The sequence below is a fragment of the Suricata suricatta genome, chromosome 1, assembly GCF_006229205.1.
Source record: "Suricata suricatta isolate VVHF042 chromosome 1, meerkat_22Aug2017_6uvM2_HiC, whole genome shotgun sequence".
NCBI classification, from domain to species: Eukaryota; Metazoa; Chordata; class Mammalia; order Carnivora; family Herpestidae; genus Suricata; species Suricata suricatta.
The window spans coordinates 81976973-81997264 of NC_043700.1; the positions used below are offsets into that span (position 1 = coordinate 81976973).

A 20292-nucleotide genomic window follows, 5' to 3' on the forward strand; every position below is an offset into this window, starting at 1 on the left:
TTTTTTTTTTTTTAACTCATCACACCTATTTTCAAAGTTCCTAGTCATTGTCTCAGTTACTTCTCTGATGCTTTTTTCAACCCCAGCGATTAATTTTATGGTAAGTTTTTAAAATTCTTGTTCGGGAATGTTGTTTACATCTGTTTTGAGTAGTTCTGTGGCTGTGACTTCTTCCTGGAGATTTTCAGGGGAGAGTTCCTTCGTTTTGTCATTTTGGGTAGCTTTTTGTCTCTTGTTAGTTTTAGAAGCTCGTTATGCTCTGTGCACCTGTTAGAATTGCTCTGTTAAAGGAGGTTTATTGACTGTCCAGGGCCTGTCATTTCAAGAAATATTCTTTTAATGGTGTCTCTCTGTTTCTCTTGTTGTGCCTTTGATTATTTTATTTCCCTACTCAGTGATATTTGAGACTTGCCATCATGCGCACTTTGGCTTATTTCTTGGGGTAGCTCTGAGAAGCAAAACATAAAGACAAACACAGAGGGAACAGAAGCACACAAACGCACAGACATATCAAACAAACCAACAAAATAAAAGGGTGAAAGGAAGAAAAGAAAATGGAGAGGAAAGAGAAGAGGAAAAAAAATAAAGGGGAGGCAGAGACAACAATGGACAATGGACAGTCTAAAAGCATATTACCAATTGAGGGGAAAGATAAGGATGAGATAATGGGAGAATATATCTGGATGGCAACAGGAAGAGAAAGAAAGAGGGAGAAAGGAAAAGGGAAAATGAGTAAAAATTAGAATAAAAATTTAAAAGTAAAAAAGCTAATAATTATAAAATAAAAGCACACAAAAAAAAAGGAACGAAAAAAAGCAGCAGCTCCCCCCTGCAGATAGGCATAGTTTGGTGTAGTAGGTGTGGGGGGCTACTCTCGGAGGCCCTGCTGTGGTGGTTGCAGAGGACGAATGGCGGCCCCCTCTAGCTTCACGGGAACTAAGCGTTGCAGGCCACTCTAATAGTCCGATCTCCTTGTGCCTCAGCTGAGCCAAGCTGTATTTTCCAGGCCTGCCTCGTTTCAGTATCCTAGTCCATGCAATTTAATGCTACCAGAGATGAGATGTACTTGCTTTGGTGGCCGCCTTCTTTGCCAGGATCTTGTAGGGGGAGGGAGCAGTTTCTCTAGGCGCTGGTAGGAATTTGTGCTGCCAGAGGCGAGCTGTGCTGCAGGAGGCCAAATGCACGCCCTCACTGATACCACTGCCTACTCCCAGCCTCCAGCGGCATCAGGATCGCATTGGGGGAGGGATCAGTTTCTCTTGGCGCCAGCTGAGATTTGCCCAGCCACTGCCTGAGGCGCCGGGCGTTGCCGGAAATGAACTGCTCACTCCTGCAGCAGAGTTGAAGCGCACTCCACCGCCCCGGCCAACTCCCTGCCAAGGCATGCCGCCAACTCCCTGCCAGATTCAAGTAGGTGTGGGGGCTATTCTTTACCTTTTGGCACTGGGGATTTGGGATTTGCATGGCCAATGCTGGAGGGAGATGAGCTATGGAAATGAGGTGTGTGCTCTTGCTCCCACTGCCACAGCTGAAGTGCGCACCTCCGGGCTGCTGCCACTGCAACCGCTGACTTCCTGCTGGGATGGTACAGGGGTGGAGGCTGTTTTTTCCCTTGTGCTACCAGGTTCAGGATTTGGGTTACCCAGCAGTTATATATGGAGTGAGAGTTTTTCTTTCTGTGCAGGGTTAAACGCTCTTTGTCTCTTCTCTAGAGACCATAGTATAAGCGTTTCTCTGTCTCTTCCCTTTGTCAGGGGCTCCGCGGGCTTGCCCCTTGTTGGGCTGGGGCTCCCACCTCCCCTGCCCGTCTTGGGCTGGCCCGTTTTCCAATCTACCCAGTTCGCACTCACTCACTTAAGCATCTTTGAGGTTGTCTTCTTTCTGGAGTTTGTATTTTCTCCTTCCACTTTTGCAGATGAGAGTAATGTCCTTCTCAGTTCAATAGATGGGGCAGACAAAGTTTACAGAGCTCCCTTCCTCTCCACCATCTTCGCTCCTCCAGAACAGTTTTTTAAAATATATAAAATACAATAACTAGGATTACAAAGCAACCAAATATATTGAAATATAGTTTTTGGACTATCTTTTTGTGATATATTATGTATATGCTTTTTTAATAATGCCTCATAAAGTGAGATCTAGTGGCAGATCTAATTTATGTCTATAATTTCAAAATAGTTATGACCATAAATTATATTTTAAGATATCTGTAACAAGTTTTATATTAATGAAATGTTTATGATATCTATTGGTCATGAAGTCACAAAACTGCCAAGACTACTGTGATTTGTGCCTTTCTTTATTTATTTATTAAAAACTTTTAAAAAATGTTTTATTTATTCTTGAGAGACAGAGAGAGACAGCGGGAGCAAGGGAGGGTCAGAGAGAGAGGGAGATACAGAATCCAAAGCAAGCTCCAGGCTCTGAGCTAGCTATCAGCACAGAGCCCGACGTGGGGCTCGAACCCACAATTGTAAGATCATGACCTGAGCCGAAGCCTGATGCTTAACCGACTGAGCCACCTAGGTGCCCCTGTGCCTTTATTTAAAATTAAAATGCTTAATTTAGGTTAGAATCTAAAGTTTTTCTAGGTTTTATCCATGTATTATTTTAGCTGTCATCCACCTTTTTCTCATCTTTTCTTATCTATATTCTGTCCTACTGCTATTCTCTTATTCCTAATAAGTCATAGTAGGGATCTGGAAGCCATTGTATTTATTTTTTAAAAATATTTTTTGTATATTTTTTAATGTTTATTTATATGAGGGGGATGAGAGGGAGGGGCCAAGAAAGAGGGAGACACAGAATCCAGAGCCGGCTTGAGTCTCAAACTCACAAACTGTGAGATGGTGACCTGAGCTGAAGTTGGACACTGAACTGACTGGGCTACCTAGGCACCCCTGAAAACCATTTTAAATGTCTCTAATTGAATACACTTTTATGGTCCCTGCTAAGGAAAAAAAAAAAGTCAACTATGTAGTGGTTGATTGATTGACCTAATTTAACTTTTTCTATAACATTCTAATATTTGAGCATTTAGTATATTTCTTTAAAGCCTCATTTAATGTTTTATGACCTGTTTGTCAGTTTGAGATCCATTTCCATGACAGAAGTTTCTGTGTCCAGTGGTTCTCAAACTTGGCCATACATCAGAATCATCTGAAGCACTTGTTAAAATACAGATTGCTAGTCCCCACCTCCAGAATTTCTGATACAGTGGCTCAGAGATGGGACTTGAGAATTTACATTTTTCACAAGTTCCCAGGTGATGCTGATGCTGTTGGCCCAGGGATCATACTTTGAGAACCATTATCTAAACTATTTGGGAATGATAGCACTGAAAGAGAGCTTTTACCATTGTGAAAACCCAGTTACCAGTTAATACTGTAGCTTCTTACCATGTTGTGTCTTACCTGTCCGAGAAGATTGATATTGGGGGTGAAAAGATACTAAAATACTTCCAGGTCTATATGAGATGATATAACGAATTACTATTAATTAAATCACCAGTAAATATTCAGAGAGCATCTACAATATGCCAGGCACTATTTTAGGCATGGGCTAGCGGGGTAGATAAGACAGGCAATGTGTCTACATTCATAGTGTTTAGAATTTAGTGAAGAAAGCATGTACGTTTGCCATACTGTAAAATTGCTTTGATACGAATCAGGCTATATAAATTAACATCTCCCAAACTTGTTCTTTTTAGATTTAAGATTTGCAATTAAGCTAAGATCATTTCTTTTCAAGTATTTGAAACAGCATTTAAATGTTTCCTCTTCCTCCTTCATATGACAGTTATCAAATACAGATGAGATACTGGTAAACCTAACATTTATCATGTACAAAGAACCTGTTATATATAAACAGCATCATGGCTCCTGGGGAGTAAGTGATTCAAAGGTGAATAAGGCATGGTGCCTGGCCTTCAAGAAGCTTACCACCTAAGTTGAGGAAAAGTAGCATTCAAGGAAGTAATATTATAGTGAAGGTACCGTTGGAGAAAGGTGAAGAAAGACAAAGAATTGCCAAGTATGGTAGCTAATCAGAAAGTTCCAGATTGAATTATTGCTATATGGTGGTTCATTTTAAATTTCATCATAAAAACATAGTTGACAGTTAAGGCCTTTGGCTTTAGGGGCAGAGGAGCAAGTCAAATGGAATTAAGCATTCCTAAATCTCACCATTTTAATTTTTTAATGTGTGGAAATAGTAACATGAAACTCGTGAGTGACTTCTTTTTCCCCATTTTTTCTTTTCCCATTCATAAATCAGGGGACAGTGCAAAGAACCCAGCCTGTTTGCAGTGGTTAGTTACAATTTAGGAATGGGATTAGGAAATGAGATGGGACTAATTGTTATTTTAAAAAAATTTTTATGTTTCTGTAATTTTTTTCATTGAGTATATCAGGGAAGAAATAATGTAGCCCATTTCATCTCTTTTCACATTATTAAGACAGAATGTCAGTTTTTATAATATATAACCCATATTCTCTGAGTTTAAGGTCAGTGTTTGATTATAACTCTGGATGTCTGATTTCTTTTCACTTTGTAAATCAGCCAAAATACGTATCCTACTTGAATAAACCATTAAATTTTAAAATTTAACTGAAAGTAATTTCCACATGTTTTGTACTAGATGGGCAGTGATCATAGGTAGTGATCCTTTAGGATAACTTATTATTTTTTTCTTATTATTATTTATTTAAGAATGTATTCCAACAAAACAAATTATTTGTTAGAACTTGGGAGAGATTTTCTTATTACTAGATGACCTTGCCAAAGATCATTCTAGAAAGTTTTACATCAAAAAGAAGAGTTCTGTCTCTTATTTAGTTAGTGAAAAGGTACTTCTTATTATACATGATTTTTGGCAAGACTTTTAGGAAAATCAGAATTCTTTTGCATATATACATATGTATATTTACATTTATTTATTTTTAAGAGACAGAGAGAGACAGAGCATGAACAGGGAGGGGCAGAGAGAGAAAGAAACGTAGAATCGGAAGTAGGCTCCAGGCTCGAGCTGTCAGCACAGAGCCCAATGCAGGGCTCAAACCCACAAACTGTGAGATCATGACCTGACCTGAAGTCAGATGCTCAACCACCTGGGCCATCCAGGCACTCCTCGTTTTGCTTCTATATTACCTTTTTTCTGCAACTTAATTCTCAGAAAATAAATAGTTGGAATAATAAGTTAGAATGAAAAATTATTTTCAAAAGAAACCAAGAATATGGTCCAAGAGGAAAAAGGAATGGAAAGGTGTTGATTTCTTTTTGAGACATTTGCTCTCTTCGATAAACTTGAATGTATTTCTTTCTCCTTTCTTCCCTAGAGATACTGTTCTTCAGTTAACATCTATTTGGACTTACAACAGTAAGCTTCAGCCATTTCATTTGAAAAAAGCACGGTTGGCAGAATCACATTTGTTTGTAATTTCTTTGCCACCATTACATACCTATTTTAGGCAGCCTTCTGAAATGCCAGTTATCTACTGGAGACAAGAAGACCCCGGTTATTATGTCTGGGCTTTATCTCCAGTCCTATGATCTGGGAAGAGAAGCCTCTACAAAAGAAAAAGAAGAACTTTTGGGAAATTCATCCTTGGGAATAAAAGTCAAGGGGTAGAAGCCAGTGCATTCAGCTTGCCATCTCACAAAGAAAGTCAGGAACTAGAGATTAGAAACCACTGCCATAAGGTCATAAACTCTGTGTTTAATTTTGTTACATTCTGTTTTCCTATAGTTATTAAGAGTAAGCACTTTAACGGAAAGACTCCCTATATACTTGTTTTTGGAGGCCAGAAGAAATGGAGAGGTTAGTGAGACATTCTGCAACTAGTCTTAAGGGAAACAACTCCAAAAGATAGAATAGCTGAAAGGAGAAGAAAGCAAGCTGAATTCTTACACTTCCCAAAGGAAGTAAAAGAGCATGAGGAGTTGCCCTGGCCCTGAGAACATTTGTGGAGTTACCTGAGGTGGCCTGTGGTACCCAGAGCATGTGGGTGTATGTGGCTAGAATAAGAAGTTAGATACGGCCGTAACTGTGAAGGATGCTGCTCTTTACATAAGAGAACAATATGTATAAGGGGAAAATATATAAGAAAACAACTCTTTTTTAAAAAATTTCTTTTTAACATTTATTTATTTATTTTTTAAATGTTTTATTTATTTTTGATACAGAGAGAGACAGAGCATGAGGGGGGAGGGTCAGAGAAAGAAGGAGACACAGAATCTACTGGATGGAAAATTTCTAAGAGAAAGCATCAGGAATGGAAGGGTGGGGATTCTGGTTAAACAGACTCTTGCTAAAGACAGGCCAGGATGAGCACACATCACCTGGGGATTTGGGAAGGATGAGGAACCTGATTAGATACGGAGAGTAGAAAGGGAGGATGGCGCGTGCTAACCTGACTTTACAGAGTTCTTGCTAGAATGAGATTGTATGAGGCAGTAAGTAAATGGGTCTAGGAGAAGGTTCAGGCGCCTGACTAAAGAAAGTTTGGTAGACAAAGAATCTTTGTTCAGCAGCAAAGGATTTTCTGGGTGAGAAGTCATCATTTATACCTCCTTCTGCCTTACCTTTTAATCCATTACCAGATCATGTCAGTTTTCAGTTTTGCCTCCAAAATATATCTTGAATCTACCAGTTTCTTTCCATCTTCATTGCCTCTAGTCTAGACCAATCTGTAGTTATTTTATGTGAGTTATGATCATGGCCATCGGCCTTCTAACTGGTGTTCTTATTTTCACTCTTGGCCCTTCTCCCTTTCTCTCCAAATAATCCTTTCTTTGCATAGTAACCAAAGTGATTTAAAATATATATTTATAAATAAATTTAATTATTACACTCCCTTGTCTAAAACTTTTCAGTGGATTCTAATTGCGCTTAGGATAATATTCATCAGTTTTAACATGGCCTTCAAGACACGGAGTAATTTGGCTCCTCTCATCCATCTAGAAACAATAACAATAATAGCAACAAAAACAAACCCTAACATTTAACATTTGTTAACATTATTAAAATTAATATATTTAATACTTTCAACAACTCTACGTTGAATAATGTTTCCAAGGTTAGACAGCTTATTTAAGTGGTGGAACCATAAGGATTTAAATTCAGATTGTAAGTAGGGCTCCAGAGCCTAAGCTATGAAGCATTTATACTTTGATGAATTATGTACCTCCTCCCTCACCCCAGCACACACACACACACACACACACACACACACACACACACACACACAGTTTGTTGTTTGCATTTCCATTAATCTACATTTTACCTTCACCTGGTACTCAAATATGCCATTTGCTTTCTCGGACAGACTGATTTTCATTTTTGTTTCTTATGCCTGGTCATCCTTTAGATCTTGGTTTGAATGTCACTTTCTCAGATAGAGATTGCCTTTAGCTGATAAGTTGATCTCAGGACTGTTCTGTAATTTTTGTCATAGCCCTCTATTTTTCTTTTTTGGTTAGCACCTACAACTTTGATACAATAAACTCCCACAGTGAGAGGATAAATAATTCCAAAGACCAAATTGCATAGAACGTGGCATTATTGTGAGTTTAATTAAAATGTCCCAAAACAGACTGTGTGGAGGAAGATGTGTATGGGAGGGGTTCCAGGACTCAGGCAAGGCCTGCAGACCAGCCTAAGGTCCGGCTGTGGTTTGGTGCCACCTGGTGGGAAGTTGTGTATCCCACTGACAGTTGTTTGAGGGTAGAGTGGAAGATGGGAGCCAATTACCATGTATTCATTAAAAGTTCTGTTCTATTTTATATTTATTTGTTTAATGTGTCCTCATGATGCTTCATAAAACCAGAGGCCTTATCCTTCATGTTTACTGGCATTTCTCAGAGCTAGGAACCAAATAGATTTTAAATAAATTATTTATTGAATGAGTGAGTGAATGAGAAGACATCAGGAGCCAGAATAGAATGCCAGGAATTTTGCGTTTTATTTAGATTAGATTTTGTAGAGGCATATGGTGGAGAGAGATAAGTCTAGAAAGATAGTGGAACCAGATTATGGTAGACCTTAAATAAAATAGTTAGGAACTGGGTGAAACGTGAGCTGGAGAAAGTGAGAAGTGAAAAGAAGGACATTTATTTTAAGCAACTGGAACATACTAAAATAATAGAAATAGAAGGTATAGCTTCTAAAATACTATAAACTAAATGTGACCAATCTAGCAAAAGGCAGCAAAGGAGAAAAAATTGAATTACAAATAATAAGTCAAGATAGTAGAAATAAGTCCAAAACATCAGAAGTTATATTAAAATAATCTATTGTGATTTTAATATGAGCCTGTGTTATTTTTAACAGATACACAAAACAAAATTATATAAAAAGGATAGAAAAAAATTCATCCAAAAAATATGAACCAAAGGAAGCTGGTATAATAATAAAATAGAATTTAGGGTGAAAATTTTTAATTGCAACAGAGACTCTTTAAACTGCTAAAAGGAACAATCCAGAAAATATAATCATCATAAACCTATGTGCATCTAACAACATAGCTTTGAAGTATTATTTAAAGCAAAAACTTTCAGAATTGCAAGGAGAAGTGGACATTTCTACAAAACAATGGGACTTCAGCACACCTCTGCCAGGTGTGAAAAATCAGGCAGGTATAAAATTAAATTGGGATAAAAGATTTGAACCATAGGACTGACAGGCTTCATAAACTAGAGATATATAGAATATTTTTAAGAGAAAGTAAGTAGGAGAGAGACAGAGAGAGTGGGGGGAGAGAATCCCAAGCAGGCTCCATGTTGTCAGCTCAGAACCGACATGGCTTGATCTCACAAATTGTGACATCATGATCTGAGCTGAAATCAAGAGTTGAACGCTTAACCAACTGAGCCATCCAGGGGTATAAAACACTGTAGCTAACCTAATAAAATACAACCCCGTACACTTTTTTTTTCAGACATATTTAGGTCAGTTTTTAACTGTGTACTTGGTCATAGAGGAATCTCAACAATGTCCAGAAAATCTGTATCATTCAAATTTTATCATTTCATCATAATACAAGAAAAGTAGAAATCAACAATGATGTGAAAATCAAAATACTTTATATTGGCAACTAAAAACTCACTAATTGATGAAAGAGAAAATGAAAATTATAAAAAATATTTACAACCAAATAACAATGAAAGCAGTGCATATAAAAATTTGAGATGTAATTTAAATAGAAGTCACTGGAAAATTTAGTAGCTCTAAATGCATTTATTGGAGAATATGAAAGATTGATATAATGAGCATATGTTCATTTAGATATCAACAAAGGACCAACAAAATAAATCCAAATTAAGTAAAAGAAAGAAAATCATAAAGATAAAAGTCAATAGTAATGAAATAGAAAATAAAATAGATTATTAATAAGACCACGAGTTTTAAAAAATGCATGAACTTCTGTAAAGACAGATCAAGGAAAAATGAACACTGAAAAAAGATGACCAACAGAATAGAGTATTTGGAAATCATAAGAAAACACTATGAACAACCTATTGCCAGGGAATTTGTAAATCTATGGACAATGAAAAAATATATGTATAAATTACAACTTATTCAAGAAGAAATAGAAACGTTCAAATCAACCTTTTAATTTCTTTAATTTTACATATGTATTCCTTAATTCAAATAAAACCCATGTGACTGATGGCTATAACAAAATGTCAAAGGATACATAATCCTTATTATATACAAAGTATCATGAAAACAGTAAAGAGGGAAAGCTTGCTTTTTTTTTTTAAGAGTGAAAGCTTTCTAACTCATTTTATAAAGGTAGTATAAACTTACTTTAAAATTGACCCAATATAAAAAAAGAAAATTTCTTGCTGAATTTTTGTATGAACATAGCTACAAATATTCTAAATAAGTAATAGTAAATCTAGCACTAATTAAAAAGCACATAATGACTAACTGCATACTAGGAAGGCAAAGAAGGCTGTTAGAAAATCAGTTGAAGCACCTATATGGCTCAGTTAAGTGTCCGACTCTTGGTTTCGGCTCAAATCATCATCTCATGGTCCTGAGATAAGCCCTGCGTGGTGCTCCCTGCTGAGTGTGGAGCCTGCTTGGGATTCTCTCTCTCCCTCGCTCTCTGCTCCTGCCCCACTCATTCTCTCTTTCTCTCAAAATAAGTAAATAAACTTAAAAAAAAAAACCAAGAAAAAGGAAAATCTGTTAGTCTGCCACAAGAATAGATTAAAAGAGAAGACCCATACAATCATTTCAGTAGATCCAAAAAGCATAAATTCACCTAGAGGGTATAACATGCTAAGGAAGACAAATGTTATATGGTTCCACTTATATATATGTGTAACCTAAGAAAACAAAATAAACAAAATCGAGAAACAGATCCATAGATACAGAGAACAAAGTGGTGTTTGCCAGAGGGGAGGGATGGTGGGGGGATGGGCAAAATAGGTGAAGAGGATCAAGAAGTAGAGACCTCCAATTATAAAATAAATAAGTCATGAGGATGCACAGGCACAGGGAATATAGTCAGTAATATTGTAAACATTATCTGGTGACAGATGATGACTACACTTATCCTAGTAAGCACTGAGTAATACATAGAATTGTTGACTCACTATGTTACACACCTGAAACTAATATAACCTATACTTCAATACTAAAAATTTAAAAATAAAAAAATTAAAGTGAAACAAAAAGATCCCGTTGATAAGAGTAAAAAAAAAAACCAGGTATCTAGGAATAATTTTTTTAAATGTTTATCCATTTATTTTGAGAGAGAGAGAATATGCGTGCATACATAGAAACAGTGGAAGGGCAGAGAGAGAGAGAGAGAGGGGGGGGGGAGGGAGAGAGGGAGAGGGAGAGAGAAGCCCAAGCAGGCTCCTAGTTCACAGCGTGACTTGATCCCATGAACCAGGAGATCATGAGCTGATCCAAAATCAGGAGTCAGGTACTCAACCAACTGAACCACTCAGGCACTCCTAGGAATAAGTCATAATACTATGCAATACTTTCATGAAAATAAGAATATAACTTTATTGAGGGGCATGAGGGGCATAAGTAAACAAAGAGATCTACAACTTAAGAGGGAATAGACCAAAACTGTTTGATTCCTTTAATCTTTAACCCACAAACACATGGAAAGATGGACAAGGTAAAACTTAATTCTTCCCTAATCTATAAGCTTAGCACAATTCCAGTCAAAATCTTAGCAAGTCTTGTTTTTGATAGAGTTTGATAAACTCTTAAAGTTCCAAAAATAATCTAGACAGTTCTGCACAAGTACAAAGTATATGGTACTTGCCCTCCTATCTTTAAGAAATGATTATATAGCCCTAGAAAAATTTAAAATGTGTTATTGACGCACAGACAAACAGTTTATTAGGATAGAATAGAGACCTCAGAAACAGAGTAAGCATGTATTTATAAACCTGGCATATAATAGACATAGATTTATAAATCAGTGGGAAAGGATGGGCTATCAATAAGTTATATTAAGATATTGGCATTTTACATAGAGAAAACTTTAGATCCTGCTTCATAGCCTCATTTTATTTTTTCAATTTATCTATTCCTTTTTCTCCTCTTTATATATACAACAATCACATTTCCCTTCCTCATAAGCATCAAATTTAATTTAGCTCATATTTTGTAACATTGTATATATCCTGTTATATATATTTAAATTTATATAAATGGTATTAGGTACCTAACCATTTACTACATTTTTAGTAATAAGTACTGTTCTTAATATCCATGCATGTTGCTTTGTATATATGTAATATGTGGCTGCCACTTGCTGCACAATACTCCAAGGTAGATATCCATTACATTTTACCTGTAGTTGCCCAGTAATGCCCAGTTGCCCACCACTCCTTACTTGTTTCAGCTATTGTTGCATAGCAGACCACCCCCAAATTTATTGACCTGAAATAAGAACTAGTTACTGATTTTCCTGAGACTATGGGTTAGCTATATGGTTCTTTTGAGATGGGCTGTTGGACTTCCTTCCCTGTTTGTGGTCATATGTGGATCATTTGGGAGCTTATTGGTCTAGGAGGGTCTCAGCTGCTACAACTCAGCCCTTTTCTCTTCTTTCCAGTTATCTTACATCTTTTTCTTTTCTTATAATGTTGGTAAAGAACTCCAATATGTTGAAGTGTACTGATACTACTTGACATCCCTGTTTTGTTCCTAATATTGAAGGGAATGTATCTAAAGTTGCAGCCTAAAATATAATGTTTGTTGTAGGTTTTAGGGTATAAAGAATTCCCATCTATGCCTTTGGTTTTGTTTTTGTATTAGTTATATATAAGTATGGAGTCTTATTTGGTGTTTTTTCTGCATTTTTTGGTGAGTTGTAATTTTTTTCCTTTAATCTGTTAATGTGGTTGGTTAATTGATGGATTCTTCATGCTGTTTTGCTTTAAGTTTAGGACCTTTCATAAGTAATATGGGGAGAAGGTTGTGGACTACATTTTATTTTCTCTACTACTTTTCATTTTTTTCTTTATATAACATATACAATATCTTTATATAATTCATCCACGTTTAAACCTAATATACAGTTGTTCATCGTACTGATTTCTTATTTTCTGTATCTGTTGTATCTGTGGTTATGTCTCCCCTTTTGTTTTATATTTGTACCTTCTTTTCTTGATAACTCTTGCTGAGGTCTATTTTATTAATCTTTCAAAATCATCTTTTGGCTTTATGAATCTTCTCTATTTTTTAAAATTAGTGTTCTCTATTTCATTTTTCGTACCTTTTTATTTCTTTCCTTCTGTTTCTTTGGTTTTATTCTGTTGACTCTTCCATCTTTATAAATTGAATGCTTAGCTTATTTTTAAACCTTTTCATCTCCTGACCTCTGAAGTACTATTTTAGCTCTGTCACACCTAGTTTGACCTGTTACATTTTAGTTGTAATTCATTTCTAAATATTTCTCAATTCCTTTATGATTTCCATTTTATTCCAGGGACTTTTATAGTGCACATTATAAGGGAAAACACTTTAATTTTACTACATCAAAACGTAAGATTTTTGTAGGACAAAGCACACTATAGAGCAACCAAATTAAAAGTCAAACAGCAGGTTGGCAGAAGATATTTGCAACACATCTGAATTATTATCTATGATATGTTAACATTCTATACCTCAAGACAAAAGATATCATAGAAAAATAACAATGGATATGACTAGGCAATTTATAAGGGGAGTGCTAATGGCCAATAAGTATATGAAAAAGTATCCTTAGTACCTATTAGGTAACGCAAATTAATACAAAAATTAAAATGTTCTTGTCACCCAGTAGATGGCAAAAATTTTTTAAGTCTGATTATATCTTGTATTGACAAGAATTTGAAGTAAAGGAAACTTTTACCACATCACAGGATTTTAGACTTGCACAGATACTTAGGACAGAGTAACACATAAAATTAAAAATGTACTTTTCTATTATGTAAAAATTCTATTTGTAGGTATATATGGTGGAGATACTCTAGCATACATGTTTAGATAAGAATTTTTTGCAGCATTGTTCATAAAAGTGAAAAATGGAAATAAATTTATGTGCCTACCAGTAGATAATCTGTTAAATAAAATGGAGTAAATTCATGCATTGGGATATTTTGCAGCATCTAAAAAAGCATAGCTATATTTATTTATGCCAGCATGGATAGAATGTAAACCTTGAGTGAAAAAAAGTAAATTTTAGGATGGCATATATAGAATAATGTCATTTATGTACCCAAAGCATGTAAAATAATAGTATATATTATTCTGGGATACACACACACACACACACACACACACACACACACGCATACACACATAAAAATGTAAAACATGGACTAGAAGAATACACATAAAACTTAATGGTAGTGGTTTCTTTCGAGATGGAATGGTGAATGAGAACTGGAAGTAGTATTCAAAGATGTTAATCTTCCCCTGTAATGTGTTATTTCTTGGGGGGGGGGAACATCTTCAGGCATAAATAACAAAATGTTAACAGTTCTAGGTGTTGGAAAAGTAAGTGTTTGTTACATTATTTTTTTATAGTTTCATGTATGTTTTAAATCCCTTTCAAAAATTGCATAATGTGTTCCTAAATCAGGATCACAGATGGTGCAGATTTCTAGCCTGGGAAAATGGTAATGTTACTGATAGGAGATTTGTAGATAAAAGACCTTTAGGGGCACCTGGACAGCTCAGTTGTTTAAGCATCCATCTGACTCTTGATTTCAGCTCAGGTCATGATCTCACAGTTTGTGAGTTCTAGCCCTGCATCCAGCTCGATGCTGACATTGTGGAGCCTGTTCTCTCTCTGCCTCCCTGCCCTACCTCTCTTAAAATAAATAAATAAGCATTAAAAAATAAAAAGACCTTTATGTACCAGTGCGTTAGCCAAATAAAGATGTTTACCATAAAATTGGAAATTAGAGCCTAGAGCGAATAATAAAAATAATAAGACCTCAAGATACTGATTTATGATAAGTACAGAAATAATGATGAAAACCCTGGTGTTGGATGGATCATAAATAACCTTCTTGAGAGAGTTAAGTATGAAGAGAGTAGATGGTTAAGGATGACACTTTGGGAGAACAGCTACATTTAAGGATTGTGTAGAAGCGGGTGAAATCAACTGAAAAGAAACAAATAGGAAAAAAAGAATCCAGACAGTTTATTCTCCTGAAAATCAAATGAAGGGAAGGATTTCAGTAAGGGTGGTCAGTAATGTTATTTGTTTAGGGAACTAGAGTCAGGTTAAGACTAAGAGGAGCTAGCTGGGTTTGGCGATTAAAAGCTCAGTGTTGACCGCTGAGGAACTTTTTGGTGGGTAGCATGCAGCAGCTGTATTGTAAGAGGGGAAGAAATTAGTTAATCCAAATATTGCTTTTGGAATCAATCAAAATAGAATTTGACTTAGAGTTGTAGTATATCTTAGTTAAGAACTCCATTGTTAATTTTTTCATAAACATGCTAAATGAGAATTATGTATTAGCTCTTATAAAGTTTCATAAGAATTGAAAAAAAAATGTTCCAGAGTATTCAAGATACTACAGATTCTCTAATGATAATAAAGAACCCAAACCCTTGAAATCAGTTGTCATAAATGTTATCTAAAATACAGAGATAATTAACTATTTAAACTCATTTTGCAGGGTGTCATGTACATATGGGTGCTATTTGGAAAGAGTTGTTTCTCTAATAACCATTAGAAAAATATATACAGCTACAATAATCTCTTGACGGTCTTCTAGAAGTGACCTCCTAGAATCAGAAGCTGGGTGCCCCTAGTGTAAAGCACAGAGTGGAGAGTCAACAAGCTCCAGGAGAGTGTGGCCCAGCAGTAACCTAAGTAAAATGCAGAGAACATGAACCTAAACCAAACCATCCATCTTAAAAATGGTACTTACTGAGTCCTTACTCACTGTAGGGTTTTCATGGTCCATAAATGCATATGGCAAGATAATTTATGATAAAATAACTTTTAGGAGTCCTGGATCTCTTTGAGAATCTAAAAATAGTCATGGCCCTTCTTAGAAAAACGCATGTTGTACTAACAAAATTTTGCCTTTGTGAACCCCTCATTAAAAATCTATGCTTTATGAAGGCTAAAATGTAGTACATACCCACTCTTCCCTAATTTCCCATATAAGCGATTTTGTACATCATAGTGTTTCTAAGGACTTCACCATTAGTGGGAGTTCTGTGTAAATTAGGAAGGCTCAAATATTTTCTTAAGTTAATATAACTTAGTCTTACCAGGTGTGATAATAGGTACCTATGACAGAAACTTGCTCAAAGTAAGTGCTGGATAATTATTTGTTGAATAAATGAATATGTGACTATGAGTTCAAACACCTTCATTTTAATAATACTTTATGGATGTTTGTTTATTTTGAGAGAGAGACAGTGTGATTAGGGGAGGGGCAGAGAGAGAGGGAGACAGAGGATATGAAATGGGCTCTTGGCTGTCAGCATAGAGGTTGATGTGGGACTCAAGTCACGAGCCAAGCTGTGAGATCATGACCTAAGCTGAAGTCAGATGCGTAACTGACTGAACTACCCAGAGGCCTGGGTAGTTTTTATGGTTAAGGATTGGGGAGTGGCTTACTTGCATGATTCTAGCTCAGGGCTTTTCATGAGGCTGCAGTCCCTCGAAGGCTTGATTAGGGCTGCAGGGTGACCGGGGGTGGAGGGCAGGTCTGTCTTCTAGATAGCTCAACGATAAGACTGGTGGCAAGATGCCCTGTTTCTTGCCTGAAGGGCCTTTCTGCAGTTACTTGAGTGTACTTATGACATGGCAGTTGGCTTCCTTGGAGGGAGTGACCCAAGAGGAAGAGCTCTAGCCTATCTGATAGTTTCTCAAGTTTTACATCATCACTTCAGCTTTATGTTAAGTGAGTCATTAAGTCCAGCCCACACACAGAGAAGAGAGTTAGGTCCCACCTTTTGAAGGGAGGAATATAAAAGAATTCTCAGACAAGAAAATGGACATGTACTAAATGCATGATAACAGATGAGAAGGCACCAAAGTAATGTTTGAGAGTAAGGGCTCTTAAGAGTCAGTGTTTGGGTTCATATACTGGCCCTGCCTCCATTAACTCGATGACCTTGCTCCAAGAACTTTAGATTCCACATCTATAAAATGAGCACAATGGTAATATATACTTCATAGAAATGTAGAGAGGAATATGTGAAAAAAGTGAATGTAAAACATTTAGCATAGTAGCTTTTATTTCAGAGTCCAGAGTGCTAACCATTACACCATGGGACCACTAGCTTTTATTTCAATAAGAGTTAGCTTTTTATTGGGGGCCTGGGGCACCTGGGCAGTTCAGTTGGTTAAGCATCTGACTTCAGTTCAGGTCATGATGTCACTGCTTGCGAGTTCGAGCTTTGCGTCAGGCTGTCAGTCTCTGCTGACAGCTCACAGCTCAGAGCCTGGAGCCTGCTTCATTTAAAAAAAAATTTTTTTTTTTTAGGTAGTTTATTATCAAATTAGTTTCCATACAACACCCAGTGCTCTTCCCCGTAAGTGCCCTCCTCCATCACCACCACCTCTACCCCCCTCCCCCTTCCCCTTCAACCCTCAGTTCATTTTCAGTAATCAGTAGTCTCTCAAGTTCTGCGTCCCTCTCTCTCCCCAACTCTCTTTCCCTCTTCCCCTCCCCCTGGTCCTCCATTAGGTTTCTCCTGTTCTCCTGTTAGACCTATGAGTGCAAACATATGGTATCTGTCTTTCTCCGCCTGACTTATTTCGCTTAGCATGACACCCTGGAGGTCCATCCACTTTGCTACAAATGGCCAGATTTCATTCTTTCTCATTGCAATGTAGGACTCCATTGTGTATATATACCACATCTTCCTGATCCACTCATCAGGTGATGGACGTTGAGGCTTTTTCCATGTTTTGGCTATTGTTGACAGGGCTGCTGTGAACATTGGGGTACATGTGTGGAGCCTGCTTCAGATTCTGTCTGTCTCTCTCTGCCCCTCCCCTGCTCACATTCAGTCTCTCTCTAATGTAAAAAAATAAACATTAAAAAATTTTTACAAAAAAAGTTAGCTATTTAGCTTTTTTTCCCTACTAAGATAGAGCAGTGACTTTGATGTAGGAGATACCTTTCTGTGATGTTATTAGCAGAATGTGAATTTGCTCTAAAGTGTCTACCATGCTAACCTATCTATTCTGACTCAATTTTGAAATTGCTTATTAAAACCTGCTTAATCCTGAAGACTTGAGAAATGTAGATAAATGTGTGAATGGGTGTATACTATACACACATATATATATATATGTATATATATACATACATTCACATGTACTACATGGTTTGAGTCATGTTGTGTGGAACAAATACACACATAATTAAATCTTGGCACATTTATATTTTTACTATTTTACTGTGTTGTTAAAAATTCTTCAAATGTGGGGTGCCTTGGTGGCTCAATTGGTTAAGCATCTGACTTTTGATTTCGGCTCAGGTCACGATCTCATGGTTTATGAGTCCAAGCCCTGGATCGGGCTCTGAGCTGACAAGTGTGGAGATCCTGCTTGGGATTTTCTGTCTTTCCCTCTCTCTGCCCCTCCTGTGCACGCCCGTTCTCTCTTGTTTTCTCTCTCTTATAATACGTAAAGTTAAAAAAAACGACTAAATTTAAAAAGTAAAATAATAATAAATAAAAAACAAATGGACCAAAAATAGTTGAGTGTTGGCAAAAATGCGGAGAAACTAGTACCTTCATACAGTGCTGGTTTGGGAATGTAAAATGGTGCGGTCACCAGGAAAAAATAGCTTGGCAGTTCTTTAAAAAAAAATTCTTCAAATCGTTTTTAATGGAGCAATCAACCCATTGAGTGTCTTATTTTCTCAGGTCAGGCCCTGGAAATTAAACTCTTGGGTCAGAATATATGAACCTCTTTTAGATTCTTGATACATAATGTCACACTGCTTTCCTGAAAGTTTGTGCCAATTTATATTTCCAGCAGTAGCTCTTCCTTACTTGCTATGTACAATATAGTATTTTTGGTTTCTATAAAGTATTGGTGGCTCTTGAAAGTCTGGTTTCAGTAGCAAGGCAGAATTGCCTCAAAGCCCAAGGAATTGTGTTTTTATGAGAGCTTTAAATATGTAGGAATATTTTACAATCTTTCAGAATTGATTTGTTATTACACACACACACACACACACACACACACACACACACACAGAAATACTGTGAAGTATTAGGTAGGAATAGATACATCTTCTCCTCTCTTGGAACTTAAAATAGGCTGAGGTGAATACATATAATTAAGATGTACAAAGACCAAAATACATACTATTGACTTATTAAGGTTTATCTCAGGATGCAAATCATGAGGCAAAAGTTATATATCAGGCTTCAGTCGGATTCTTCTGTTGTGTATTGCTTCTTGAGCCAGGTTAACCTGTTGCCTCCAGAAAAAATAAGCCTCTCTTCCTTTTTATTTTAGTATTTTTTGATGTTTTATTTTTCAGAGAGAGATTGAGAGAGATGGCATGAGCAGGGGAGGGTCAGAGAGAGAGGGAGATAGAGAATTTGAAGACAGGCTCCAGGCTCTGAGCTGCAGCACAGAGCTCGATGCGGGGCTCGAACCCACAAACTGTGAGATCATGACCTGGGCCAAAGTTGGATGCTCAACCAACTGAGCCACCCAGGTGCCCCAGCCTCTCTTCCTTTGAAAATACAATCATGAAAAACTGATTGATAGGAGTAGAAATTCAGATTTGTTACCAATATCAGTGATCTGCCTAAAGCCAGGAATTACTCCTTGGTTTTCCTTATCATCCCCCACCTGCAAACGATCTCCATTTAAGATGCTGCCTATCAGTAGATGATCCTTATTTTAAATTGACTAGAGATTTAAAAAGCTACCTATCATATAGTTCCTTTGGTCCGACTGCTGAAAGTTTACCTACTCCAAGAAAGATCCTATTGAGTGTAAGGGGAGTTGTACTTCGGAAATGGCATAGAAGTTATTTTATGGGAGGGTGGGAAACATGGTGGAAGGGCTAGGACAAAGCTCCAAGAGAATGAATGAGTATTTAGAAGAAATGAAAGAAAAAGAAAACCCATGGGCTGTGTACATGTTGGACAAACTTTTTGGCAAATATTGCATTAATATTACCACTGGAAAACTTTTCCCCCTCTGGATTATCAGCACAGTTCATTCCGTGCAGATCATAAAAATTGCACCTTAATTTTGTAACTGCCAAATCTTTGTTGGTGTGTATGTAGCCAATTCTCATTGAGCACTTACTCTACAGGAGGCACTGTTTTATGTAAACTTTATGTAGAAACAATTTTAGGGCAACATTTTGTTTCAAACTTCTTTTATATTATGAAATTTTGAAACCAGGAAAGCATTTTTTGATTTGTTTTAATGAAGAATCATCTAAGTCATTTTATGGGTTTGATTTTGCGTTGTGGAAAAAATTTATAATCATTAAATGGCAATTTATCCCGCTCTTCTATTGTATTTTAGCATGTATTTATTTGTAATATCAGTTTCTATGAAGAAGTTTTTTTAAAGTAGCTCATACAAATGAATATGTTTGTTTCCAAATGAACCAAACAGAAATGAAAGGGTACGTGAATTCCATGTCTAGCAAATTGGGGAAGGATAATATCCTCTCCCAGAGATTGGCAAATTCTGTTGTTTACTAATAAATACCTGTTTAGTGTGCTCTCTAACACTTCTGTAGAGGAAAAAAAGACGAAGCTAGCCTCTGAAAGTAGTTGGAAACTACTAACTTTCCAAGTAAAGCTTT

The 20292-nt window shown here is 36.6% G+C and overlaps 1 protein-coding gene across 8 annotated transcripts in view; it reads left to right on the forward strand.

Moving 5' to 3' along the window:
- The window catches only part of ELF2 (E74 like ETS transcription factor 2), a 98549-nt gene that overhangs the window by 55217 nt on the left and 23040 nt on the right, over nt 1-20292 (forward strand). The gene's annotated exons all lie outside the window — the stretch shown is intronic.